Below are 12,448 nucleotides of genomic sequence, written 5' to 3'. Positions count from 1 at the left end.
GGACAGAGATCTTGTGAAGTTAATCCTGACAAATAATGTTTTCAATTTTTTTTTTTTTGGGTAAAAAACTTTCAAAATTTATGACCAAACCGGAACTTAAAAACCATGAGTCTTTTTTGGTCGCTCAAATTACCTGTACAACTACGATTTTAACTTCCATTTATTACTTTTGTTTTTTTTATTATCATAAAATATAATTATACAAAAAGGAAATAAATTTGATTCTGAATCTCAAGTTTATCTCGGAACACTTTTTTTTGCAATCTTTTTTTTACTTTATTTAGATATTAGTGTTTGGCCATGAAAATTTCAATACAATTTAAAATTTAAAAAACACCTAAAATTTTATTTTTATTTTTTCGCTTTCAGTACATTCAACAATCAAATATTTTCTTGCAAAAACTATAATTAAACACAACTTCAAGTTCAAAATTTCAATTAAGAGTGAAAAATATTTGGTTCTGCCAATTGCTTGGCGATTTGCCATTTGCTGAACAGAGACAACTGACAAGACGTAGAAAATACATTTCACTTTGATCGCATTGTACATTTTTGTGTTTCATTTCTGATATCATCATTTTCAAAGTACCTTTTTGTTTTTCTTTTCCTTTCAATTCCTTTTTGTGGTCGATTCTCTGACCAACTTACGTGTGTACTGGCTATTGACCCTCTGCATAATTAAGTGATTGACCTTTCCCGTTTAAAATTAAATGTATTTACAGTCACTAAAGGAAAACAGGACATACGTCTTTTACATATAAATTTATCACTTCATTTTTACTAAGTGATATGTATGTATATATATTTTACTGGGTCCCCATAACTTGTAATCTACACTCGTTCCTAAACCAGGATTTCGAGTTTGAATCTTACAAAAAATCATAAATAGAGAACACTTTTCCCATCAAAAATTCACACAATACTCTAATCGAATCAGTAAATTTCGAATATCGAAAGAAAAGCAATCATATTGGCTAAAATTAGTTCAGAAATGGATGCCCACACAAAAGATGAAAAGCACATGGTGGTTGACATTTGACGTCTGAAGGTAGGTAACAGAACATGAATTTGAGAACTTAATACCTGGATCAATGCTTTGCCTAACCTTTTAGATGATTAATAGTAATAATTAACGATCTTTTTTAATCTTTAAAAGAGTTATGTTTCCTGCGCCTTAATTATTCATATTTTTGTCCCAATTTGCTTGGCATCTCTCTTTTATTCTTGGTTTGTCAGGAAAAATTAATATTTAATTTTCACTTTTACCATTGAGCAGGCGTTTGGACATGCGATTTCATTTCATTATTTCATCTCGGCGTTTGGATATGCTCAAATCATCCAAAAAGTCATGATTTGGAATTTGGGATTCCAAATCATGATTTCAAATTTTTTAAATATAAAAGTGGACCCATAAATTTATATTTTGTAAAATAGATCCATAAGTTGGTATATATATTTACTAACCATTTATATCATATATTAAAGATCTACAAGTTGGTAGTATATTTATAATAAATTTTACTCTTACCAACAATGTTAGAAGATTATATTAGCAAGTAGTTACACTACAACTAACGTTCAATTTTTTATTTTATTTAACTAAAGTTTGATCAATTGATATCGTATTTTTTGGAAAGACGTTCTCGTAACATATTAATTTTGTTATGAATTATGACGTGCTCATTTGGTAAGATTATGTGTATAAAAATTAGGAACGTTTTTATGGTTTTCACAACTTGTGAAGTTTTTATGTTTATAAGAAAAAGTACAACTTAATAAATTCAAATTGCACTTTCAAACAAAACTTCAACTTCAAATCATTATAATTTTATTTCATGATTTCAAATCATGTCCAAACCGCTAGTTAGTGAAATCTTGAGTTGATATGATTTTTATTTTTTTTTCATTTTAAGAACACTTTTGATATTTAAATTTTTATATACGTATTTTGTCCATTTTCATTTGCTGATTGGAGGGCCCTACCACGAGCATCACGAGCCTAAGATTTGGTCTAAGGCAACCCCCTTTTTCCGCGTACTTATTTTTGTATACATTATATTATGCTCTATAAAATAAAAATATCTACTGTGCACGTTCTGCCATCCACACCTTTTTTGCCTTTTTCTGTGCTTAAACAAGACAAGGTAATTCTTCCGTCTAATTTTAACTTGGTATGAAATTTAAAAAATAATTAATATTTTTGAATATCGTGATCTTAAATTAAAGATATATATAGATTGCATCAAAATGTCATTTTATCTTATCGTCTTAAATATGTCATGTGAAAAATTAGATTTAACGAGTTGCCAATAAAAATAAAAAAAAAAGACACATAAAATAAACTATAAAGGAAAGCAAGACAAATAAATTGAAACAGAATGAGTATATTATAAGAGTTCAAGTTTTGCACACTTATAAGGTCGTCAAATAAAGTTTTTTTAGAATTTGAAATTTGAAATCTCATAAATAAGTCATCCGCTATAACATGTGAAATAACATGCTAACAATAATAATAAAAAATTACATTAACAGTATATTACTTAAAACACATACTACAATTCTATAAACACCGGTACATGATATCCACGTGAACCACATCTTTTCCTTAGTTCAACTACTCCTCATCCTTCAACAAATTTAAGTTTTCAGTTTCACTTGGTGAAATGAATTGCTTGGTTGGTTTATTGAAGAGCTTTCATAGGAAAGTCTTTTTGTAAATAATTTTTTATATTGATGAAGTTTAAATTTTATTTCTACATAGTTCCAAAGAAATTTCCAAAAGGAGATTAAATTTTATTTACTGTTTTATGATAGTATAGCGATACGAATCATTAGATATTCAAATAACAGATTATGAATTGCTTAAAATTAAGGCATAATAATGCTAGTTGTTCATATATCATAATTAGCTTAAGCATTTTTTTTTTTATGATTGAGTAATTAGTTGTTTTCACTTAAAGAAAAGTTCAAAAACTTCTGACTTTGTGCAATAATAAGGTTTTGAACTCGTGCTATACGTCTAGCATACATTTCACGTTGTATTACATTTTTCGTTGAATCATCTAAGCTTTAATTTGGGGCACAACTTGAAGCAATGAAGTTAGGTCTGTATAGTAATTATGGAATGATAAAATATGGAAATGATAACATGTTAAACGAGTAAAATATTGTATACTCTTAGGCCTTAGCAAATATAATTTAAATTCTTCCAACAAACAATTCAAGCACCACTTTAATTTTAAGTTGGAGCCTCAAATTTCCTTCTAAGCAAAACCATGAAAGTCGATGAAATTAATAATCACTTAATTTGAATTATTTGTTAAATATCCAAATATCTTAAGTTAAGACCGGATTTAGTTTTTTTTTTAAATAAAAAGACACGAGGGAGTTCAAGATATCATGATCTTGCTAGTTTAGGTAAATCTCATATTTTATACAATTACTTGTCCACTCTGTATTCTGTTCAGTGATATTAATTTCTAGATTAATCCTCCGCATGACCATTGCTTATTCATTATTTACTGACAAAGTCGTGTATTTGGCCTTTACCTTATAAAAAGCAAAATAATGTGAAATGAACAAAAGATATCGGCGACGTGCCTGAATTTCCTCACCAATTAATTAATATTAAAACTTATACATTAGTTATTAATTTATATCATATGGTATGTCTAAGGCATGATTTAATTAATTAATATTATAACTTAGATATCATGATCTTGCTAGTTTAGGTAAATCTCATATTTTATACAATTACTTGTCCACTCTGTATTCTGTTCAGTGATATTAATTTCTAGATTAACCCTCCACATGACCATTGCTTATTCATTATTTACTGACAAAGTCGTGTATTTGGCCTTTACCTTATAAAAAGCAAAATAATGTGAAATGAACAAAAGATATCGGCGACGTGCCTGGATTTCCTCATCAATTAATTAATATTAAAACTTAGACATTAGTTATTAATTTATATCATATGGTATGTCTAAGGCATGATTTAATTAATTAATATTATAACTTATCCATTATTAATTTATATCATATGATATGTCTAAGGCATGAAACAGAACCGTCCACGTGTGTATAGGCAATCTCCTCCTATATATTTGGATCTCTTTTGGACTGCTTTTTCTCAAAAGTCTTCTTTCTCTACCTTTTATAATTTATAAAATTGTAATATTACAATCAATTCTTAAGTTCTATTTGTTTTTTTAATTATGGTATACCTTTGAAATCAGTTGTTAATATAAGAAGTTCCATTTTTCTTTATCGTGTACTTTTAAGTCTTCTCGAATTTTATATGAACGGGTAATCTTATTTCTTCTAAAGAAAGTCTAGTATAAACATCATATTGGTATAAGTTGATTTAACAATCAGCCATTAGACACCCATGCAAATTAATTTATGATTTAAAAAATACCAGTTTATTTAATAATGGTATTAGTAAAGGTAGATATATTAATAATAAGAAATGATAATGATATGTTTAATAGTAGCAATGATTTGCTAAAGTGAACAGTATCACATGTTATCCATCGATAAGAAATCAACTAGAGATCTTATAACCTCATTAATTTATTACGATGTGTATTGGGTTAAACAATATAATAAAAGGAATTCATTATCTTCATTTAAAAAGTAAATAAAAGGAATTCGTTATACATAAGTCGATCTTAGGCTATGGATAATATTGTAAATAGATATTTCTACTTCTAACAAGGTAAGTGTACGTATCTACTACTACTAAATATACTAGAATATTTCTATGGTTATCGCAAATTATGATGGAATGGATCTCGTTGATACTGTAACAATTACTTAGGCCTCATTTGTTTGCACTTATTGGAGGTCTGAATCTGAATGGTTCAGACCTTAAGTCATTAAGTGCATTTGTTTGCATTAAGATCTAAGCACTTATTGAGTCCGAATAGGTCTTAATCATTAAGATCTTGAACCAAGTCTGAATATCATTAAGAGGTATTTTTGTATGGAACTTTTTCAACCCTAACCCCAACCCCAACCCTCCACCTCAACCCCACCCCCACCCACTCTCCACTCTAACCCCCTCATCCACCTCAACCCCACCCCCACCCACACTCCACTCTAACCCCCTCATCCACCTCAACCCCACCCCACCACCCACCCACCTTTCACTCCAACCCCTCACTCTCTACTGCCCCCATCCTGCCACCAACCCCAATCCCACCCCCACCCCGACCACCACCACCAACCCCTACCCCATACAACCCACCCCCACTCCCCACTACCCCCACCTCCCACCACCAACCCCTCTCCTACTCCCTACCAACCCCACCACCAACCCCTCTCCTACTCCCTACCAACCCCACCATCAACCCCTACCCCACACCACCCACCCCCATTCCCCACTACCCCACCAACCCCACCCTCACTGCCTACTCCTCACACCAACCACCCACCACCCACTCACCCCTTCACCCCCACTCACCACCCACCACGACTACAAAACATCTCCACCATTACTAGTGAACATAAATGTTTCATTTTTTTAATCAAATAATATTTTATTTTAGTAAATTTGTATTTATTTTCTACTATTTAGTTACTTTTTAATTTGAATTGTATATTTATTATGTTTAAATAAATACATTATGCACATTCAGATATTGAAAAACAAACAGTCTTAATCATTCAATGTTCAGACCTAGAGACAACATCTTAATCATTCAGATGTGCATTCAGATTCAGACGTCTTAATCTTAATGAAAACAAATGAGGCCTTATTCGTCAACATAATAGATTAATTGATTATCCTTATTAATTAGTAATCAAGATCTACAATAAGTTTGGCAATCTATATATAATATAAAGCTAGGCATAATCAATCCTATGTGGCACCTCTCTATGGCCAAGGATCCCATTTACCTTTTTTCTCTTTTTTTTGCAATTTTTTCCTCCTCCATCCTATTAGTTTAGCTTATATTTAAAAAAATAAATCAAAAGTCTCTTTCCTTCATAATTATTTTTATTAAATTGAGAAATTAATACGTATTAATGACTATGTTTTTCATCTTCTCCTGTATTCTACGGATTTTGGCCATTTTTACCATTCATGTGTCAACCATTTTAATCTCCAATTAAATTGAGCAATTAACACATATTAATGGGTTAGTTCTTTTCCACAGAAAAAAAGGTTACGTTTTTTTGGTCTTCTTTCGCTATTTGTATGGGCATAAAGAACAAGGCTACATATATTCTTTACAATCATCTTTTGGCGGAAGGCAGCAATATGAAAGAGGGTTTTGGTTTTTTCCTGTTTTCTTGGTCATCAAAGCAAAAAGTTTGGTAATTCTCCACAATTGTGGATTTTGTTTAATGAAATCTTAAAGCTGTATCTTTTTTTTTTTTTCTCTTTTTTTTTTTTTTGTTTTTTAGTTGTTGTTGCTGCTAGGTTTCTTGACCACGCAAAAGGGATATAAAAAAAAATGCAAAGCACGATCGGGATATGCTGGTGGTACTTCTAGCGAATTTGGAGTTATATTGGCGGAGAAAAGATATTCTACTTATAACATTCTGTCGAGTTTTGGTTGTTTTATCTTCTCTTGCACAGTTGCAGTTGATAGAAAAGATCGCAGCAGTAAGTATAAACGATTACCATTTGTCATTTTTGCTGATTGTTTGTAGCACAAATAGAAAATAAAGCTATTAAGTTGTATGCTGAATTGACAAAAATTTCTTTATCCCCTCTTACACTCCTGAACTATCAACACTACCATTTGCTTCCATCAGAGATATATTTCAATTGTGTCCCTTCAAATTCATCATTAGGCTACATCAGATAAGTTTTTAAATCTGTATTATATGTTTATAAATGTATAACCTATGTTTTGTTGATTATTTTAGTATTAATTATTCTTATTGATATCATGTGCGTATGTCCCTTTCAGTAACAAAATTTCAGCTGTTTTACCATTTGTGTCGCAAGAACATTAGGAGGTGGGCTTCCAAATAATTTTTGTTGCTAAGTTCGTAATTCATTTGTATGAGAAAATTCATCTTTTCAACATACAATAAATAATAATATATTATACATTACACATATCTGCTATTACATGCCAAATTTATAAATTAACCCAATTATATTTTGAAGCCTTTTCTTTTTCATAAAAAATGAGGAATAGTATCTAAATTATTAACTTGCTGAATTTAGAAAGGTGACGTGACACATTTCTTAAATCAGAAAACACAATTATCATTTTTTCTCTTCTTATTTTTAACACTCAAAAGTCTTTAAATATTTTGCTTCTTTTCCCCTTCTTCCTCAATCAATGTGACTAACGTTTTATACTTTCTAATAAAAGCAACATATTTTTCCTCTTCCTCTTTTCTCATTTGTTTTTGTATTTCTTACTCAATGTTCTAACATCCCTTTAATGCTTTTATGTGTTTCAATATCATAAGGAATTTAAAGAAAGTTTGATAGGCATCAAAGTAGTGGCTTTACTATTAAGAGTAGGAATGTGCTTATAGCATGCATTTGTTTTCTCCTTTTGTTGTTGTTAGTCAAAAGAAACTTTTCATTTTTAACTTTGTGCTTATGGGACTGTAAATTTTTGTGATTTTAATTTTATTTATTTTTGCTTTAGGTTCATGTGTTCAGAGAGACAGAGGTTCACAGCTAACAAACACGGAAATTTTCAAAAAATTTAGGCATGCCTTAAAATAATTGTGTTAATCATTATTGAGAGTAGGATTATTTTCAAAGTATACTTTATTTTCCTTTTAGTTATTTAATCAGCAGGTAATTTTTGTTACTTCTCTTAGGTTTTTTACTTTGTGCTTTTCAAGGTTGTAAATTTTTTAGGATTTTGATTTTTCCTTATTTTTGTATGAAGCTGATGCTCTCATAGAGAAATTCGAGGTCAACAAAAAATGTATTTTGTTCTTATTTCTTACTTAGTAAATCTACAATTTTTATGCTTATTAGCACGTTCCTTTTACTTTTTATGCATATGTATTGTAACATTTTATTCGTTGGTAGAAATATTTTTTTTAAAAAAAAATTAGGGATTAATGCTTATGTCTTTTATTTTACTTTTCTACTTCAATTTTTTTTTTTTTTTGGTATTTTTTTCCATTAAATCTATGATTTTTTTTTTTTTTTTTTGTAAGAGAACATTTTTCACGACCGCCGAAGTGCGGACAATTACACTAGTAGTATAATAATACTAGCATCTACCACTACTAATCCGAAAATTAGCAGGAAAAGGTGATCTTAATGGTTATAAGAATTTCATAGAACTTAAAAAATTTAACGTCAAAGGAAAACAATTATTGTGCATGCACTTTTTGTTAAATATCTTTATCTACTTTGAACCAATGCCAGAGTAAAAAATTATCTAAGGATATATATATATATATATATACTAGTTATGGAAGGTCCGTGCTAAGCCCGGACCCAAACTCAAAATATAAAAATATAATCTTTTATTAAATAAGTATAATCTGCTATTCCTTCTGTCCCAATTTATGTGATACACATTCCTTTTTAGTCTATACGAAAAAGAATAATACATTTCTATATTTAGAAATAATCTAACTTAAAACTTTCCCTTTTACCCTTAATGAAATGATTTACAGCCACACAAATATTTATGACTTGTTTTAGGCCATAAGTTTCAAAAGTTTTTATTTTCTTTCTTAAACCCCGTGTCTAATCAAACTATATCACATAAATTGAGACGGAGAAGTACATTTTTCTACCGAATAACTAATTTAATGTATTTGCAGGTTAATAATATTTTATTAATAAGTTTTATAATTATTAAAGTTTCTTAATCACAAAATTAGATGACTTTTAATGAAAACTTTATTTATGAGGAACAAAGTTAAGTAGAAAAATTAGCAAATCTCAAAGGGACACAAGCGATTCGATATCCTAAGCTAAGATTATAAAACAGGATACTTACAACTTGCAAAAATCATAAATCAAAAAATATTTTCATATTTTTGTGAATTTGTAAGCGTGTGATTTTATTTATAGATAAAAGTAAATCTGTTTTGATACTTATTAAATTATGCACTCATTATTTTGTGTTAAGGATTTATGCTGGTTAAATGTGATTTTTAACCTTAGTTTTAGACTAAATAATTTCTAAAATTATACCTGAAAATCATTTTAGTACAAATTTTTTAAACACATGAGGTCAGTAAAGTATAAATATAATGTAACAGAAATGCCTACAAGTAAGTAAACAAATTTTCAGAAATTCTCAAATTCAATGATGCAAGTATAAAGTAAAAGAAATGCCTACATGTAAGAATCTACAACCAACGAACCAATATCAGGAGGAAAAAAAAGTTGGAGGATAATATGCAATAAATGAAAAAGGAAAAAGGAGAGAGCGACAAGAAGCAAGAATATCTAGCGAAGAAATGATTGTTTTTTTAGGATAATAGATAAAATCAATAGAAGAAAGTGAAAGAAAAAAATAAGGTAGGTGTTCGATATCTTTTAAAAAGTAGTCCATAAGAACAAAAAGTAAAGTTGACGTAGGGATCTAGTAGCTCAATTGGTTGACCACCTGAACTTTTACCTTGTTGGTGAGGGTTCGAATCCTCACGTTGTAATCCCCTCCTGCATTTTCACTTCCCCTACCCCTATGTAATGAAATAATTAAAAAAAACAAAAAAGGTAAAATTGACTTAAAAAAATAACATTAGGACCTAGAAGTAATTAATTGAAAAGTTTAACATTAATTTGGAAATTTTTGTGAGGACTACAAAAGTCCTTGGTTATCTCTTATATACAATAGTAATATATATATATATATATATACGAACTTTAAGAAATCAATTTCAATTATTTTTTCCTGATATATAAGTGCACCAACCAAAAGAATTTTCAATAAATGGGTGCACCAACAATATATTTTAAAAATCTAAATTCATTTATAAGAATCCTGTCATCTATAGGCTAAAATAGCATGCTTATAAAACAAAAAGAAGGTTACCAGATCAAAAAGTCCAGCTTAAACATATAAATAGCATAAAGGTTTTTTACTCAATATGATATTGAACTGAACCACCAGTCCACCATGTTGTACTAATTAAAGAGGACCTCAATAAGATGCACGATAGGGATTTGTTTTTTTAATACTTTAATTATCAGTGAGAAAATACTAAAATTATTTTAAATTGCACGATACGGCGTTGTGATTAATAAGGATTGCGATATAATCTTAGCCAGCTGGTAGCATTTTTCTATGCTTGGTTTTGATATTCCATAATTCGGAGAGGTAAGTGTGTAATCAAAATTAAGTTTCATTATATATATGTCGAGTTGAAAATTATTCATTCTTTTGTAGATATGAATTGTGCGACGCGTAAATGCGGTGGATATTCGTGGATATCCTGATTTGATGATTTGTTTTTTTAGTTTCTGGTACCCGCTTTGTGCTTCGACTAATATCTTGAATTCGTATTCCGTAAGACACAATTAAAGTGGAAAGCGCTCTCCATTGGATTTTGTTTTCTTATTTAGAGTTCGAACTCAAGATCTCTCGTAAATGGTGAAAAGATACTATTCATCGATCCTACCAAAATTCTTAAGAGAGGTGGATCTACGCCATAAATTATGAATTCAGTAGTATTTTATAGCTTTGACCCAAATTCTATATTTATATTTAAAAAAAATTACAATGTGTACAATTTATCAATCCCAAACTCATGGGTTATCTATCATAAAATTCACCATACATTAACCTTAAAATTTGGATCCGCTTCTGTCCTTGGTGGTAGAATTTGACGACTAAGTTTGTTGTTCCCACACATTTCATCCCATTTAAAATCTCAATTTTGGACCACATATGAAAAGAACATGTATTATTATTATTATTATTATTATTATTATTATTATTATTATTATTATTATTGTTATTATTATTATTATTGATTCATCCCGTTAATGATCAATCTCGACCTTGTTTGGTTTTCCAATTTTGGCTTTTGCTTGTCTGTGTTTCATGTATATTTTTATAATAGGTAAACAATTAGTTATATTCCTTTTGTTCAAAATTTTACATTATTTGACCATTTTGATAATAAACAAAACACTTTAAAAAATTTCATATAGTTTTTGAATGTCAAAACTTTCTTTTAAAAAAATGAATATATTTGGTTTAATTTAGTTTTTTTTTCTTTCAAATTGTATGAAGTCAAACAAATTAGGGACCGCGTAATTAATGAGTAAAATGACTAGTAAAGATCTGTACCCTAAACAAGTGAATACGCACAAATGCTCAACCAGAGACAAATTGACAACTTAGAAACATGCAGTGGTCGAAATAGATTCAACTATTTGGAGAATAAAGGCTGTCATAGTCAAATTAAAAATTACCTTGATGATGCAAGAGTTATATGACTTATGAGCCACAAAAATTAGTTGGTTCTCTCTCACTCCATTTATTTCAATTTTCTCGTACTTGATTATACTAGATATTTAGAAAAATATTTTTTAAATTAGATATTTTCTCTCAATTTATGGAAAATAACTTCCACGAGAAAGTCATTTTCCAGGTCAAAAATACGAGAATGAAAAAAATCCTATGCCGCTAGATACTTTAGACTGGAAAATATTCTTGTCATATTATTAGCAACTAGACGGCCTATGCCCGTGCTGCGCACGGGCCCAACACTTTAGATTATAGTGCATTTATGTGTATTTAGTTGTTTTTGAATAGTGATAATATATCTATATATATATATATATATATATATATATATATATATATATATATATATAAATAAGTATATATTATGTTCAAAACACGATTAACATAACATTGTAGTTTGTACTCCGTATCTAAAACTTTATTATATTAGTGTTTACTACGAATACTAAGTCTGCGCTTTTTTTTTGACATTATTTTTTTTTAATATGGGGTTCACTTTTTTTTTTTTTTGATATTACTTGATTTTGTTAATATGGGGTTCACTTTTTTTTACCGTGAGTTTGAAGATGGTGGGATCCATTTTTTTTTTTATATTGCTTGATGTCATTTAGTATGGGGTCCACCCTTTATGGGGTTGTCACGACCCGACTAGGGGGCCGCAACGAGCACCCGGTGCTAGCCCACCCGGGCACCCCTTAGCTTACACTCATACTCGCATCTAGATGAGCCACATCATCAATCATACATTTCTAAGCATCAATCATACTAGTCCCATTGGACGACAAAATCTTTAATCATCATAGGCAGCTATGCCACAACAATGTACATGGGTCGACGAGGTCAACAAAATGATATACAAAACATAGGCCAACAAGGCCAAACACATCTACCCACACACACACATATCTACGAGCCTCTAAGAGTATAAGTCACATTAGCGGGACAGGACCCCGCTATGCCCATAATTATATACACAAAAGAATGAGTACCCAAAAGATATAGCTCCGAAGGAAATG

The sequence above is a fragment of the Lycium barbarum genome, chromosome 5 (assembly GCF_019175385.1).
Source record: "Lycium barbarum isolate Lr01 chromosome 5, ASM1917538v2, whole genome shotgun sequence".
In the NCBI taxonomy this organism is placed as follows: Eukaryota; Viridiplantae; Streptophyta; class Magnoliopsida; order Solanales; family Solanaceae; genus Lycium; species Lycium barbarum.
Note: the sequence above shows the minus strand (reverse complement) of the source record.